Raw genomic sequence first — 16,166 nt, 5'->3', positions numbered from 1 at the left:
TGCTGTTAACAGTTACACTTTATTATAGGAACTTAATAAACATTTATTAAATTGAAGAGAAGGGAACCAAATGGATACCTTCCTTGTACCTTGACCTTTCACCAAAAACTTAACCTCTGGGAAGAATGGGTTTGAGAAATAGGGACATGATGTACCCCTTCTCCTTCCAAAAAAGGGAAATGTCTTGGCAATAAATTGAAAAATTCAACTTTTTCCGGAGGGGTATGAGGTAAGGAGAAAAGAGAGATAGAAAACACGGTGGGGGAAGGGAAATGAAGAAGAGGAAAAAGAAAGAAATTGGAAGGAAGGAAGGAAGGAAGGAAGGAAGGAAGGAAGGAAGGAAGGAAGGAAGGAAGGAAGGAAGGAAGGAAGGAAGGAAGGAAGGAAGGAAAGAAAGAAAGAAAGAAAGAAAGAAAGAAAGAAAGAAAGAAAGAAAGAAAGAAAGAAAGAAAGAAAGAAAGAAAGAAAGAAAGAAAGAAAGAAACAAAGAAACAAAGAAAGAAACAAAGAAAGAAACAAAGAAAGAAGGAAGGAAGGAAGGAAGGAAGGAAGGAAGGAAGGAAGGAAGGAAGGAAGGAAGGAAGGAAGGAAGGAAGGAAGGAAGGAAGGAAGGAAGTCTTCCAAGGAGAAGAAAAGAAGGAGGGGTGGCATTGGGGGAGGGCAGCGAGAAAGAAACAATCACAACGAAAGTGAAAGAGGAAAAAAAAGTGAGGAGAGGCTCAACTGAGGGTGGCAGTGGGATATTGGATTAAGGAAAGGGAGACCAGTCAGCCTCAAGGAAACAGGAGCGAGCACGGAGCGCGTTGGTGCATATTGGGGGTTTGGGGGTAGGCTGGTGTGTGGAGTGGGGGGAATCCTGACAAATGTACAGCTGTCATGCAGGAAACAAAGGCTTTCTGGAAGGGCTCCCAGACCTCTGCCGCTGCTGGCGCCCGAACCAATGAGCTGGGAGAACAGAGAGGTAGCCCCACCTCCGCCTGCCTGGCTGGGGTTCCTCTAGCCGGGGATGGATTGAGGAACAGAGGCTGGGCTGGGAGCCAAGTTGCCTGTAGGAGCTCAGTGCCTGGGAAAGCTTCCTTCAGATCTGGCTGGCTGGCTGTGCACGAGTGGAGAGGCTGGACTAGAGAAGACACTGCAAGTTTCTCTGCCCCTTACTCTAGGGGTCAGAGACGGGACCAGCGGACAGATACCAGCAGGTAGGCTGCGCACCGCCGCCAATAGCTGCTCTTGGAAAAAGAAAAAAAAAAGGCTAAACAAAAATTTTCGTCCCAAAGGCGAAGGTGGGGGGAGGTAAGGTCTGGGTAATGTGGGATCTAGTTACCTCTGCTAAGTCTTTGGCTGCTTCTAATAGTGATCTCGCCAGTTCTGGGGGCAGGAGCCAGTTCTGGGGGCAGGAGCGCTCTTCTCTGCCGGTCCGTGCGTCTCCCTGATCTGCCTTATCTGTATGTGGAGTTTGTCCATCTGTCAGTGCCAATCGTGTGCATGAATGTGCTCAATCTCTTTCCAGCTTCAAGACTAACCTTGTTCCATAAAAGTACTTGGGTGACATTAGCAGCAGCGTCTAGATCTCAGACACAGGGTGTGCACGGTGGGAGTCAGCTGCAGAGAGGAGCCTAAGGGCAGCTGGAGGGTTAAAGTGCCTTGAACTTTACTGACTGGCCATGGTAGTTGTCATCTGAGAATGAGTGCGAGTGAGAGGGGCCAGAACTGCTTGGAGAGCAGACTCGGGGCGGTGGGTGAACTTGGCTCTTTCAGAAACTGAACTCTGGGAGAACATGCTAGGAAAAAGAGCAAGGAATCAGGACGACTTTCCCAGACCTTCAGGTCAATGGATAGACCAGCAATCAGAAGGGTGGGGAGTGATGGTGGTGGAGAGACAGAGACGACAGAGACCAAGACAGAGGAGAAAGGCAGAAAGAGAAAGGAAAAGAGATGCACAGAGACCGAAAGGGCTGAAACCCCGAAATAAGGGCAAAGCAATGTTCTTTCCTCTCTCACACACACGCAGCCCTGAGGCGCACACTCCCTACCACATGCTTCCCTCTCATACATCACACAGACAATACAATAACCCTCCACTGGTGGTAGGGGGGGGGGGGTTGAAGGGGGAAGCAAAGACCAAGACAGGTGGAGATAATCCAGTTTCTTGCTCCAAATGCAAAGGTTGGAGAGTGGGGCTGGCTTGCGCACACCCATTTGCTGTAAAACTCGCCCACACTTTCCCTCACCCACGGTTTTCTCAAAACACTTGAAGAAACTGCCTGCCAGTGGGTAGTTTGCTTCAGAACCCTCAGCCTCTCAGGTAAGAGGACTCTCTTTCCTTGGGATCAGAATATCTGGGTGTTCTACTTCCCTATCCTCCCTGTACCTATTTCCTCCCACTCCCCAAAATGTCTTTGTTCTGGAGTCTCAGGAAACTTTCTTGGAAGAGAGCTGAGTTCTCAAGAGCCCTTGGCAGGCAGCAATGTCAGATAAGGTTCTTCTGCTCTGCCCAGCATGTAGCCAAATTGTGAGATGCATAGTCAAAGCCAAATGAGTTTTTCTGTTTGGGTAACTGCTCACTCTTTCCTGAGAAGGGGTTTTGATGGGAGAAGAAAGGAATGTCTTTAATTGAAGCTTTCTCTTAAACAAATACAAAGGTCTGGAGGTGCAGGTGTGCATGGAGGAAGAATAGGGATATGAGTATGTAAATTACTTTTATTATGTATATGTGAGAAAGAGAGGGGGAAATGGAAAGGAAAGAAAGACAGAAGGGGAGACAGACAGACAGACAGAGACAGAAAGAGATAGAGATAGAGACAGTGAGACAGAGAGGATATAAAGGGACACAGAGAGACTCAGAAACAGAAATGGACAAGTAACATCAGAATTGCCAGAGATATGGTTTGGAAAAAAATAGTTTGCCTCTGAGGAAGAAGGCAATATATTATGTGGGTGTAAATCTATGGATGATGGGCACATGTAATAATCAGCAGGAACAACTAATTAATGCAGCAGCTCAGTACACTTCTTAGTTGCTATTTCATTTGCTATTTTCATCTGCACAATGTCCCAGAAAAGTAGGTATGAGAGCACCCCCATTCTACAGATGAAGGAACTGCAAGCACTTGGAAGGAAAATTACTTGTTCAGGGTCACCTAGCAACTAAGGGACAAATTTAGGTAGAACACCACTACCTCCCCCAATCTTGCCTTCTCTCCCAGGTCTCTCCATCAGGAAGGACACATCGTCTTTCTACCTATACACATGAGTGGAATTGGAAATTTTTTTTGGTGGGTGGAGTAACATTAGTCTCCTTGGAAGACATGTATATGTGAGGAAGAAGAGCAGAAGAAAAGGATTAAGACTGTATGCCTTCTGGGGAGATGATGCTTAAAAACAATAAGAAGACATGTGTTAGCAACAGGGAATCAGTCTCAGAACCAGGAATAAGGCTTGGGTTCAAGATCTGCTTCTGGGGAATATTGGCCATATGAACCTGGGCAAGTCCTTTTAACCCCTAGGAAACTCTGAATTACAGAGAAGGTGCTAACTTTCACTATTAAAAGAAGCTTCCTATACTGATGAACTCATAAGTCCTATTCCTATTCCTATTCTCTCTAATTGTTGGGGTGTGCTATAAATGTCATCATGCCAATCAGCAAACATTTATTAAACACCTACTATATGCCAGGCTTTATTGCTGTTATTGAAGAGGAGGTTATATGCTGTAAATGTGTAAGAGAGAGGCATGGGAGAATTGTGTACTTGTGGGGGGTCAGAGAGCCAGTGTTGATATGTCAGTCAAAAGGTGAACAGCTGTGAAACAGCACTTTTCCCTCAATCCACAGACATAACACTGTTCTCATTTCCCTCTCCTATCTAGGCTGTAGACAGTAGCTCTAATCTAAAACGGCTTATTTGTATCGAATTCCCTGCCTCTAACCAACAGAAAGACTATCAGGAGAAAAACTGTTTCATATGCATCTTCCTGGTCTTGTACTCTTAAAGTCTTTTTTTTTTTAAATCCTTACCTTTTCTATTAGTATCCAGACAGAAGTGAGGCAAAGCCTAGGTAATTGGGGTTAAGTGACTTGCCCAGGGTCACCCAGCTAGGAAATATATCTCCTATCAGATTTGAACCCAACTCTTAAAGTCTTTTTTTAGGAAAAAAAAAAAAGCCCTTACCTTCCATCTTAAAATCAATCCTTTATATTGATTCTAAGACAGAAGAGTGGTAAGGGCTAGGCAATGGGAGTTAAGTGACTTGCCCAGGGTCACACAGCTAGGAAGTATCTGAGGTCAAATTTGAACCCAGGATCTCTCGTCTCCAGGCCTGGCTCTCAATTGACTGATCCACCCAGCTGCCCCCTCCTAAAATCCTGAGAGTCAGGATGGCATAATGGAAAGCCCATTGAACTTCTGAATCAGGTTTGACAAAATTGGAGATACTGAGTCCTCAATAACCATATGACCAGGAAAGAGCTACTTAACATCTTCAATTCCCTTACTTATAAAAATGGAGACAGTAAGACCTGCACTAGGTACCTTGTGTTTGAGAAGACCTAAGGATGAGCTGTTATTGGACCTTTGACTCCCTCTTAGCTAATCACTGTATATTGAGCAACCAAGAAGGTCCCTGTTGTCAAGAAACTTAGAATTCATTTATGACAACAAAAGTGATGAGAAATTGGGAATTCATTGAAGGGAGAAGTCTCTGTGAACCTAAGTAATAGTATTGACATCTACATAGGCTGGTATGCTTATAACTGCTTTGTCTATGGGACTTCATTTCATCCTAACAGCTCTGGGAGGCAGGTAGTGAAAGCATTATCATCCCTATTTTAAGGATGAGACATCCAAGGTTTAGAGAAACTGAAGTTCACACAGTTAGCTGAACTCGAAACCCAGCCTCTGATTCCAAGATTAGGCTTTGCTTTCCAGACTTGGCTCTGACATTTATTAGCTGCCTGACCCCATGCAAAACACTCTGATTTTCAGCTTCCTTATCCATAAAATGGGGGTGTTAAAATTGACACTACCTAACTAACTGGGTAGTCATGAAGAAAGCACTTTTTAAACCAAAAAGATCTATTTCCTCACTTCTTGCACAATGAATAGTTGGAGAAGACTTCATAGAAGAACTGGGCTTTAAAAAGTGGGAAAGAGGGTCATAAAAGCAGTAGGAAATTCTCTTTTTGAGCAAATAGAGCAGCCTATTAAATTCCACTGAATTATAAATTTCTTGATAGTAGGGACCATAGTAGATGCTCAATTCATATTGACAAGCCAAGGAGAAATCAGTTCTGAATGTGTTGATAAAACAGCTGCCTGAAATGGGAAGGTATGAATTTTTCTCCCATGAGAAGTTTCTGCTTTCCTACTAGCATATGGAGCCAGACCTCAAAACCTGCTCTGTCAGACCTCCTGATTCTGGAATAGTCAACTGAACATGAGGGCAGCAACTAATTACTTAGGGTATTATAAGAAGAGAGTTTGCAAAGAAAGCTGAAGAGTTCAGGCTCAGGATATTTAGAGAAGAAGTAGACTCATGCATGGTGCCTGCTGATGGAGGAAATGTTTAGATGGGCATTGGACCAGCAGACTTCCTGGTTCTTTCACGTTCCAATGGGGCACATTATAATTTCCATTCTTTCTGGCAAGACTTCTCACCCTGGACTCACATGAATTCAGGTAATACTAAGCATGAGAAAACCTTACCTACTACTTTCTTTTGTGATGTCCTTGGAGTAAGTAGTCCCTTTAACAATACAGATTGCAACTCTTTGGTAACTTAGTAGGTGGCTTTCATGAGTCACATTAGCCAAAAAATTCATTACCCCAAACCATTTTGGTGATTAGTCTCTTAGTATTCCACCATCCCATAGTCAAACCTATTCATAAAGGCCTAGTAGGGGGTACCAGAGTTCTTGTTGCTATTATAGCCTCATCGAACCCAAGAAAAACCTTGAATTCATTTTATAGACAATTAGAAATCGGCATCTCCAAAACAAAACTCATTTACCTTTCCCTTCTGCCCAACATTCCTATTAATGTTGAGGGCACTATCATCCTCCCATTCACCCAGGCTCATTCATATTTGACCCAAATGACCAATTTGTGGTCAAATCTTATTATTTCCACCTTTACAGAATCTCTAGTATCACTTCTCCATTGGCATTTGAGCTCTCAGCATTTCTTGCATGGGGTATTGAATTAGCTTTTTCTAACTATAATTTTCTAACTCCAATTGGAGTAGGGAATGCTCTACTGGTCAAATTTGAACCCAGGTCCTTCTGACTCCAGTCCTGGTCTTCTATCTACTGTGCTACCTCCATACCTCATGGTTCCTTGCCTTTTCACTGACTTTTTCACTTCCCCAAAGCCTACAATCCTCTCTTCCCTCACCTCTGCTCCATGATTCTCCACAGCTTCCTTTGAGCCTCAGCTCAAATCCTACATTCTGTAGAAGGCCTCTGCTGGTTTCTGCCTCATTCCTTTTCTCCCCATTAAGCCTATGTATATAATATATGTCTATATATGCTATATACATCTATATAATATACCTTGAATGTACAGATTTATTTTCATGTTGACTCCTCCATTAGAATATAAACTTTTTAAGGGCAGAAACAGTATTTTTTTGCCTTTTTTTGGTATCCCCAGTGCCTAGGAAGTATCTTGCCAGGAACTTAGTGCTTAATAAATGCTTCTTGACTTTTTAAATATGATGACATCAGACAAAAACTCAGACTAATTATGCACTTTCACAGCTATACTGTAAGTAGATTATCCCCAAGAGGACAAGAACTGGGGCTTGCTTCTTTGCTGGGAGTTGATCGGTGAATGATCATTTGAATAAAGAAAATAGGTTAGCCAAACTTATACAAGTAAATAGATAAGAACAATTTTGAATTAGCATACTAAGTGGTAGTCGGGGATTGCTTCCCTATTGTTTAGAGATGGGTTCAGTCTCCTAAGTAGGTTAAGCACTTCCTGTTTGAAATCTCATTTCTCCTCTTGATTTCTTTTGCACTTTTCTCCCAATTAGTTCAGTGCCAAAATCTTTTTTAGCATAATTCACATCCATATAACACCCAATATTAAAACAATGGATTTCTAATTGGTTCAGTTTTTTTTTAATCTCTTACCTTCCATTCTAAAATCAATACTAAGTATTGTTCCAAGGTAGAAGAGCAGTAAGGGCTAGTCTAGACATTTGGGGCTAGGTGACTTGCCCAGAGTCACACAGCTAGGAAGTAAGGCCAGATTTAAACTAAAACCTCTTGTCTCCAGGCCTGGTTTTCTATAATTGATCCGTTTTTATAAAAATATCAGAGTTTACTTCATTCTCATTTTTTCCTGTTTTTCTTAGTAGAAAAAATATCTCTCAATAAATTCCTAAGTTTAAATTGGGAAAACTCATTTCACATTTTTTTTTTCTTCAACTAAATAGCGTTTAAGATCACATTTAAAGAGATGACAGCACATAGGGAAGGGAATTGGGGGGAAATACATTAAAAAAAAAGAAAGAAAAGCTGGGAAAGGAGAGAGGGAAAAAAAAGAGAGGCTGGAAAGGTGTGAAGGGGTAGAGATAAAGAAAGGGAGAGAGAAGCTAATAGCCAGCCCACCTAATTATTCTAATCAGGCCAAATTGGTGATTTTTCTTAATAAGGGTAAATTGGATTCTGAACAGATGTGATGTGGGTGGAGTCTGGTGCCTGGAACAAAAGCAATAAAGAACCTCTCTGTCCAGATCACCAACTGAGTTGCTCCAACATGGTAGGTGATAAGTGTTTTAAGGAAGTCTGCCAGGAGTCAAGACACAGGGACACACACTTAGCCTCACTGATGTTCTCTTATATACCCACACACATCTTTTGTGACAGAGATGGTCACAGCCAAAGGATCATGGCTTTCCTCAGGGTGGTAGAGTACAAATCATAGAATCACAGAGACTTAGTATTACAACCTCCACGAATATAGATATATCCACCAGACCCTTGCCCCTAAGTCTCTCTCAGGAGCATGTACCACCACACCTGAAATTCCACCCTGGCTTCCCCTCTGCATTCTCTTTTTGTTCTTCTTTTGAAGTGTAAATACCCTGGGAAGGGTAACAAAGTCACTCACACCTTAATGTGAATTAGTTTATCATTTTGCTTACTTTCACCACAGAAAAGGCTACTGGGCTTTAGACCATGGTTGGCAATTTTAGGGTGTTTAGGAAGAGTGCAAAAAGTAGAAATGATGATCATCAAAGAAAGGCTTCACCCATATAAAGTAGGGAAAAGAACTCTGAATTTTGAGTCAGGAGACCTCAGCTCAACTACTTGGGCAAGGTATTTCCCCTTTTCTTCTCCTCAATTTTCCCTGTGAAGAGCACTAAACCTGGAGTCAGAAGATTTGGGTTCTTGTCTTAGCTCTCACACTTCCTATCTATGTGCTCTGGGCCAAATGACTTAACCTCCCTGGACCTCAGCTTCCCCCTTTGTCCATTGGGGACAATTAAATGTGATAGCCTCTGAAGACCTTTGCAACTCTAGTTCTGTTTCCTATGAAGCAGTTTGAATTAGATGGTCTATAGCAGTGATGGTGAATCTTTTAGAGACCAAGTGCCCAAAGGGCAACTCTCAACCCACATGTGAGCCCAACACCTTACTCCAGATAGGGAAGGGAGGAAGTATTCCCATTGGACTACTGGGCAAAGGGGCGGATGAAGTGAGGAATGTCCTCAGGTGTGCATGGAGATGGGGAAGGGAGCAATCCCCTCTGGCCCACATGCCATAGATTTGCCAACATGGGTCTATAGGGTCTCTCCCACCTTTAAAACCTGTGACTTCACAATTTTGCTCAGTGTGAAGTCCTGAATGTACACACACACTGGCTGCAGAGACCTTCTCATAAGCACACACATACACATAAATACTATTGCAGCTTTATACCTCAATGCATACACTGCCCCAGTCACACAGATTCCCAGGTCACCTATAATACATACCCTCTGCTCAGAGGGGTATCTGGTCAGACCTCTGCCCTTGGCTGTTGTCAGCCTGTTAGCTTTGGGAGCACTTCAATTCTCCCTGCTGTTGCAAACCCATTTGCTGCTAAATCACCCTCCCCTTGGCACCCTGGACTGCTAAATTGGTCTCAACTTGCTGTATTTCCACCCACCACCTTAGTCATTATTCGCTGGCAGAGCTAGGAGAGTGGGTGTAAGGCAGCCGAACATTATATTCCTGCTGAAAAAGAGAAAGAGAATGTGTATGAGAGAGAGAGAGAGAGAGAGAGAGAGAGAGAGAGAGAGAGAGAGAGAGAGAGAGAGAGAGAGAGAGAGAGAGAGAGAGAGAGAAGCTGACATATCCATGGAGGAATATAAAAAGAGAAGGAGAAAATTAGGAGAATGGACCCATGAGGCAGAGAAAGAGCTGTGCTTTTCACTAGCCAAAGATGAAATATATAGAACCTTTTACAGACATGGATTTCAGTGTAGGAGAAAAGGTGAATGGAATCTTTACCAAAGTAAATTGCCTCAATAATTCCAGGTAACATTCCTGTTGTGTTTTAAGATTTATGAAGCAGCATTACCCATAAAACCCTGTGAGATAGGTAAAGTAGTATTCTCCTAACTCTTCCATGGACCTTTGGTACCTTTGATTAAGTCACTTAGTGGGTCTCAGTTTCTTCATCTGTAAAATGAAGAGGTTGATGATCTTTAAAATCTCTTCCAGCTCTAAACTGATGACTCTATGGTCTCTACTTTACCAAGGCTCAGAGGTTAAGGAACTTCCTAGGGTCACACAGCCTGGAAAAGCCAGAACTAGTAAATGCACTTAGTCTTCCCAACCTCAGGTCAGTGCTTTCTCATACCTGTCTGCCTCCATACTCCCTGAGTCCATTTTTAGGGATAGGAAAGGGTCCTCTTTAGGGTCCTATCTCTTCATCATCTTTTTTTCCTCCTTTGGATGCCCTTAGCACTTAATATCTGTCTCATTATTTAATACTTAAGCCACAATTAAGAAGATAGGGCAATATATCCTGTCTCTCCCCAGTGGCTTTATAAACTCTTTGAAGGCAGAGGTCTTATTGCCTAGTTTTATCCCCAGTAACTAGCACAGAACCCTGTGCATAGTATATTTGAGGAATGGTTCACCTTTGATGTTGTTGTTGCTGTTTTTAATGAGATTGAGTCCCTATGGTCACTCTCCTGTTTCCTTTCTAAGCAACCTCACCCTGGCCCAGTGTTCAGAAGCAAAACCCTCTCTAAGACTAGAAGATTCAGAGAAAGAAAGAGAAAGAGAGGAAGGAAAAAACTTTTAGGTTCATTCCCATCTTCCATCTCTTGAGAGTCTAGGAAGACCAAAATTGTAGTGGGTCAAGCTGCCCAGCTTTTTTTTTTTAATGAATTTGGAAGGAGTGGATCAGGGTCAAGAGACCCTCTAAAGAAGATAGAGACCTAGAAAACTTTCCCCAGCTATTAATTTCGGTATTGAAATCTCTTCCCTTTGGTTCATGGCCACCTACTCCAGCCATCTGGCCTTGCGTAAGAGGAGAGATAATTTCTTATTTCAGACAGTGGGGGGGAGGTATCTAGGACTGGGGGTAGACCTGGTATCATCTGGCGGAATGGAATGACCTTGACTAGAGGTTCTCCGAGTCACTGATAAGGTTCACTTGGTCTCCGGAGAAGAGAGTAGGAGAAGAAAGAAGAGCCTTTTATGTTTTGGCCCCGGACCTAATTGCCCTAACAAGCCCATCTCCTCTACGCACAGCTCCAGGCTGATGGGAAGACATTAGAAATACAAGTCCTGCACATTGGGAAGATAGAGGCAAAGGCATTTGGGTTACAGAGTGTTTGCCAATCCTGGGGAGACAGTCTTCCCCTCACAGATCAGATTCCTCCAACCCTGACAAGTAGGTGAAGAAAACAAGAGCAGAGACGTTCCTCTAAAGGGAGCCCTTCTACACTCCACCTGGCTTGTAAGGTGAGCTCTCCCCTCATTTCCTACTTCTCTCCTGCCCTGTCTGCAGCTGTCCCTCTCTGAAAAAACTCTTAGCATGAAAATAAACAGGCCCAAAACTCCCAGTGAAGATCTAGTTTGGGGGCAGGGGTACGGAAAGAATCTTCTATTGTCATGAGACGAGGCTCTCTCTTGAGGCAGATCAACATAATAATGTTGAAAAAAAAGCAACTGTGCTATTCAAAACTTTTTAATAATGTCCATATTCTACAACTTTTACATGGAACTTTCTGATTTGGAGGGGGTTTTGCTATAGTCAGCCTGGATCAGGTACTTAAGACCCTTCAGCTTCTATTGTGCTCCTTCATTGAGGAAAGATTTTAGTCTTAAATTGTCTAATTTCCTTTGAACCAGTTGTTTAATTTATCTGGACCCCAGTTTGCCCACTTATTAAATGGAGATAAGACTTTCTCTGGGCACCTTACAGGAATACTATGAAAATCTATGCATTCATACTCGCTTAAGCAGCATATATACTAAAATTGGAAAGATAAGGAGAAAAGCATGATCCCTGCACAAAACACAAATTCATGAAGCAGTCCATTTTTTTCTCCTCTGGCCCTATCTCTTGGAAATTTCTGAGTGAGAGTTTAAGGAGTACCCATATGGTGTCAACTTCACTAGTCTCAGCATGTTTGCTTGTTTCCATGTTTCCCCACAATGAGAGAGAGACCAAGAGAGAGAAAGAGAGAGAGAGAGAGAGAGAGAGAGAGAGAGAGAGAGAGATAGAGAGAGAGAGAGAGAGAGAGAGAAAGAGAAAGAGAGAGAGAGAGAGAGAGAGAGAGAGAGAGAGAGAGAGAGAGAGAGAGAGAGAGAGAGAGAGAGAGAGAAAGAGAAAGAGAGAGAGAGAGAGAAAGAGAAACAGAGAGACAGAGAGAGAGAGGAAAAAAGAGAGGGAGAGGGAGACAGAGAGAAATAGAGAGAGAGACAGAGAGAGGGAGGGAGGGAGAGGGAGACAGAGACAAATAGAGAGACACAGAGAGAGAGGGAGGGAGAGAGAGAGAGAGGGAGAGAGAAAGAGAGAGAGAGAGAGAGAGAGAGAGAGAGAGAGAGAGAGAGAGAGAGAGGAAAAAAGGAGAGGGAGAGGGAGAAAGAGGGAGAGGGAGAGGGAGACAGAGAGAAAGAGAGACAAAGAGAGGGAGGGAGGGAGGGAGGGAGGGAGGGAGGGAGGGGGAGAGAGAGACAGAGACAGAGACAGAGAGAGACAGAGAGAGAAAAGGAGAGGGAGAGGGAGAAAGAGAGAGAGAGGGACAGGGAGGGATGGAGAGAGAGAGGCCTGGAGTTGAGAGATCCTGGGTTTAACTCTGGCCTCTGGCTTCCTAGCTCTGTGACCCTGGGTAAGTCACTTAACTCCAATTGCCTAGTCCTTACCACTCCTCTGTCTTCAAATTGATACTACTGATTCTAAGACAGAAGGGAAGGGAAGAAAAAAAAAAGAAACAGAAAAGAGACCGAGAGGGAGGAATAAGCAATAGGAAAGGCTTAAAGAAGGAAAAGGCTGACCAATACCTATATTTTATAGATGCTAATAAGATACTGTAATTTTTAATAGTATTTTCCTGTGGGGAGGGGGGGATCAGATTTCTGTTTATTCTTGAAACTAATAGGTTTGATTATTCTTTAGCATTGTTTTCATTTGCATTATTGTAACCTATGTGGACACTCCTCTGGATTTGCTTGTTTCTGTCTACATTGAAGTCTTTTCATGCTTGTTTGAATTCCTTGTATCTGTTGTTTTTGTGTTTCAATACTCTTTAATTGCATGAATAACGAATTTGTTCAGCCGTTCCTCAGGTGATGGCCTCCTACTTTGGTGTTTCTGCTAACACATACAAAAAGTGCTACTGTGAATATTTTGGCATGTGCATAGGTCATTTCTTTATCTCTTTGATCTCCTAGGACTGTTTGAGCAGTAGCAGGATTGCTGGATCAAATTTATAAGTTGATTGATGACTTTTTTTTAATAATACCATACTTATTTTCCAAAATGGAAAATTCTTGAATTGGTCATAAATCAGGAGCTGATTCTTAATTATATAACAAGAACATCTAAGCTCTCATATCATTCTAGTCTTTTGATATAGTTTTTAAAAATTGTCAGTGATGGGGCAGCTAGGTGGCTCAGTGGATTGAGAGCCAGGCCTAAAGAAGGGAGGTCCTGGGTTCAAATTTGACCTTAGACACTTCTAGCTGTGTAACCCTGGGCAAGTCACTTAGCCCTTAAAACTCTCTTGCCTTGGAACCAATAAAAAGTGTTGATTATAAAATGGAATATACGAGTTTTAAAAAATTATCTATGGAAAACATACCAGAAAAACTTAGGAAAAGCATTCTTTCTTTTGGTGGCCTATAAAAACATTTATGCTCTAAGCCACCTTTGTTGTTATTGGTTCTTAGGATTCTTTAGCTTCTCTCAATAATTGGAATAAAAATAGTTATCTTTCCCTTAATTCCCTGTTCCTTTAATTATAGCCATCTACTTCTATCCCTTAAAATATCCTATTCTTCTATTAGAGCAATCTGGCTTTTCTCTTTATTCCACATAAGATAAATTCTTTCTGCACCCATTATATTTTTTTGAGAACTTTCCCATTACTTTACTTATTCCTTGCCCCTTACTACTTTATCCCGTCAATCTTTATCTATGATGAAGATAAGGGGAGTTGGCCCATTGACTCAGTAATGATAGGGTTTCTCATTTTGTACCTGAGGATACAAAATCCCAGAAAGGAGAAGAGATATGAACAAGGCCTCACAGGCAAATATTAGCAAAACTGGAGCATGAACCTTTTTTCCCCCTTAAATTTCCCATCCAGTCCATTCTTCATGACACCATGCTGCCCCTCCAGAACTTAAATATTGGCAATATTCCACTGGCTTCTCAGAGTTTAACCATTTGTCCTAGTTGAAAAGCATTTTTGGGTGCTGCAAGGATTAGCAAGTGTGATTGCTAAGCCACCATCAATGATACTGGGAATATTGTGGTAGACAGGACAAAGACCACTGTGCTGAAGAAAGGCAAATAGCCTGATTTTCAAAAAAGCAAAGAGTTCAAGTTCTATTGAGTTTGATTCCTGGGGAAATTCTTGAAATAATCACTATAAAAAAAAATGTCAAGGGGCAGCTAGGTGACTCAGTAAATAGGCCTAGAGATGGAAGGTCTTAGGTTCAAATTTAGCCTCAGACACTTCCTAGCTGTGTGACCCTGGACAAGTCACTAGACAAGTCACTAGCTCCAACTGCTTAACCCTTCCAGCTCTTTTAGCTTGGAACCAATACTTAATATCAATTCCAAAATAGAAGTTAGAGAGAGTGTGTGTGTGTGTGTGTGTGTGTGTGTGTGTGTGTGTGTGTGTGTGTGTGTCTCCAGTAAGCATCTAGAAAAGAAAACAGTAGTTACAAAGGATAAGAATGGTTTCTTTAAGATCAAATCCACCAGATTAACCTTATTACTCTTTTGAACAGGTTTACTAAACTTGTGGGCCAGAGAATTTCCATGGAGATCTACTAAGCTATAGATTGGTTAAATTATCTACTGAGTCCTGGATATATTTTAGTAGAACTAAAAGAGCCACACAATTAAAAGTGTTTTTAAGTCAACTTGGAGAGCTAATGGTTAAATTTAGAGTGCAAGCATTTGCATATTGGAAATCAGCAAACACTGCAAATTAGGGCTTATTTTATTGATCATCTAGACTTTAAAAAATTATAGAGAAAAGGTTAATAATACAGATTAAACTGAGAAGTGTGTTGTGGCGACATTCCCCTCCACCCCGAGAACCAGTTAAACATTTACCTGAACACAATGATAGAAGAGAAATTAATAGAACAATTGATGAGCCTTCATAGGTATAATCTACATCTAGGCAAAGAAGACATTCTTATTAAGTTTACCAGCAGGAGGAATATCTGACTTACAGGATGACAAAATCAGGGTCCAAAAAATTCTCTTTACAGGCTAGAGCTAGGATCAGCAAACTGGCTGCTGCTTATTTTTGTATGCCCAGGGCTAAAAATGCTGTTTATATTTTTTCAGTTAAATATTGCTGTACTTAAAAATGTAAAAAGAAAAAATTTTAGAAGGCCTATTATTCTGGAAGTTGGACCTTTGGGGCTTTCTTTGGCTGATCTCTGGCCTAGAGCATTGATCGGAATCTAATCAAATGAATTCAGTAGAGAAAAATGTAAAGTCTTACACTTGGGTTCAGAAAATCAATTGCACAATGCCAAGAGAGACAAAGCATGGCTAGATATGAGACCGTGGAGTGATAATGCAGTCAAAAAATCTGTTGCTTATTTCTGAAAGCCTCGTGTTCCGGAAATAAAGACATGATAAGCTGCTACTCTGTCCTGGTTAGACTATCTCTGCAGTTGATATGTTCACTACTAAATTCCACAGTTTAGGATGAGGATGATAATAATAATTATTATAATGATAATAACTATGGTTGGCATTATATAGTACTCTAACATTTGCAAAGTACTTTACAAATATATCATTTTATCCTCAAAACAATTCTGGGAAGAAGGTGCTATTATTATCACCATTTTAAGTGACTTACCTAAGGTTATACAGAGGCTAAGAATCCAAGGAGGTGAGATTCCAACTCAGGTCCTCCTGACTCCAACCCCAGTGCTTTATCTGCTTGCTGTTCTACCTGGCCTCTGAAGATGGTCAGTAAGCCTAATGGTGTCCAGAGAAGGGTGACCATGATGGTGAAAGAGCCTAAAGCCCTGTTATAGAAAGATTAATTGGAGGAACTGAGTGCTTACTTAGTCTGAGGAGAGAAGACCCTTTAGGAAGGAACGTGATAGGTGAAGAGGGTTACACTTGTTCTCCTTGGCCCCAGGGGCACAAACAGAAAGCAATAGGAGAACTTTTAAAGTAGAAACTGGTATTGGCACACTGGCTGTCTGCCTGCTATGTTATAGTGGGGCTTCTATTAGGGTTTAGTTTAGATCACATAGCTGCTGAAGTCGCTTTTGAATCGACTTTGTTCTTTGTTTTAAGTCTACAATTCTATGATTTTATAAATACTCTCCCACAGCTGGAGGGAACTCTTTAGTGGGAGAATAGCTTGACAGCATTTTCTTTCCTCTGAGGGGACCCTCAGATTGTACTCCTCAGTGATAATACCTAGAGAGCCCTCCCTCCTTGCCTTTTTC

The 16,166-nt window shown here is 41.9% G+C and overlaps 1 protein-coding gene and 1 pseudogene across 3 annotated transcripts in view; both read left to right on the top strand.

Annotated features, from left to right (window-relative positions):
- Window positions 1-755: 755 nt before the first annotated feature.
- The window catches only part of LZTS1 (leucine zipper tumor suppressor 1), a 66,360-nt gene continuing 50,949 nt past the window's right edge, over window positions 756-16,166 (top strand). Inside the window, exon 1 of one of the 3 annotated variants that reach the window (XM_007476436.3) lies at window positions 756-1,196. The gene's annotated coding sequence lies outside the window, so the exon portion shown is untranslated. Of the gene's footprint in view, window positions 1,197-10,646; window positions 10,965-16,166 lie in introns of those variants that run through there. The other 2 variants (XM_056813653.1, XM_001373285.4) reach the window with 2 other exon arrangements.
- On the top strand, window positions 11,453-11,550 carry LOC130456684 (U6 spliceosomal RNA; annotated as a pseudogene).

This window comes from Monodelphis domestica, chromosome 1 (genome assembly GCF_027887165.1).
Source record: "Monodelphis domestica isolate mMonDom1 chromosome 1, mMonDom1.pri, whole genome shotgun sequence".
In the NCBI taxonomy this organism is placed as follows: domain Eukaryota; kingdom Metazoa; phylum Chordata; class Mammalia; order Didelphimorphia; family Didelphidae; genus Monodelphis; species Monodelphis domestica.
This window is presented reverse-complemented; position numbering and strand designations above follow the sequence as displayed.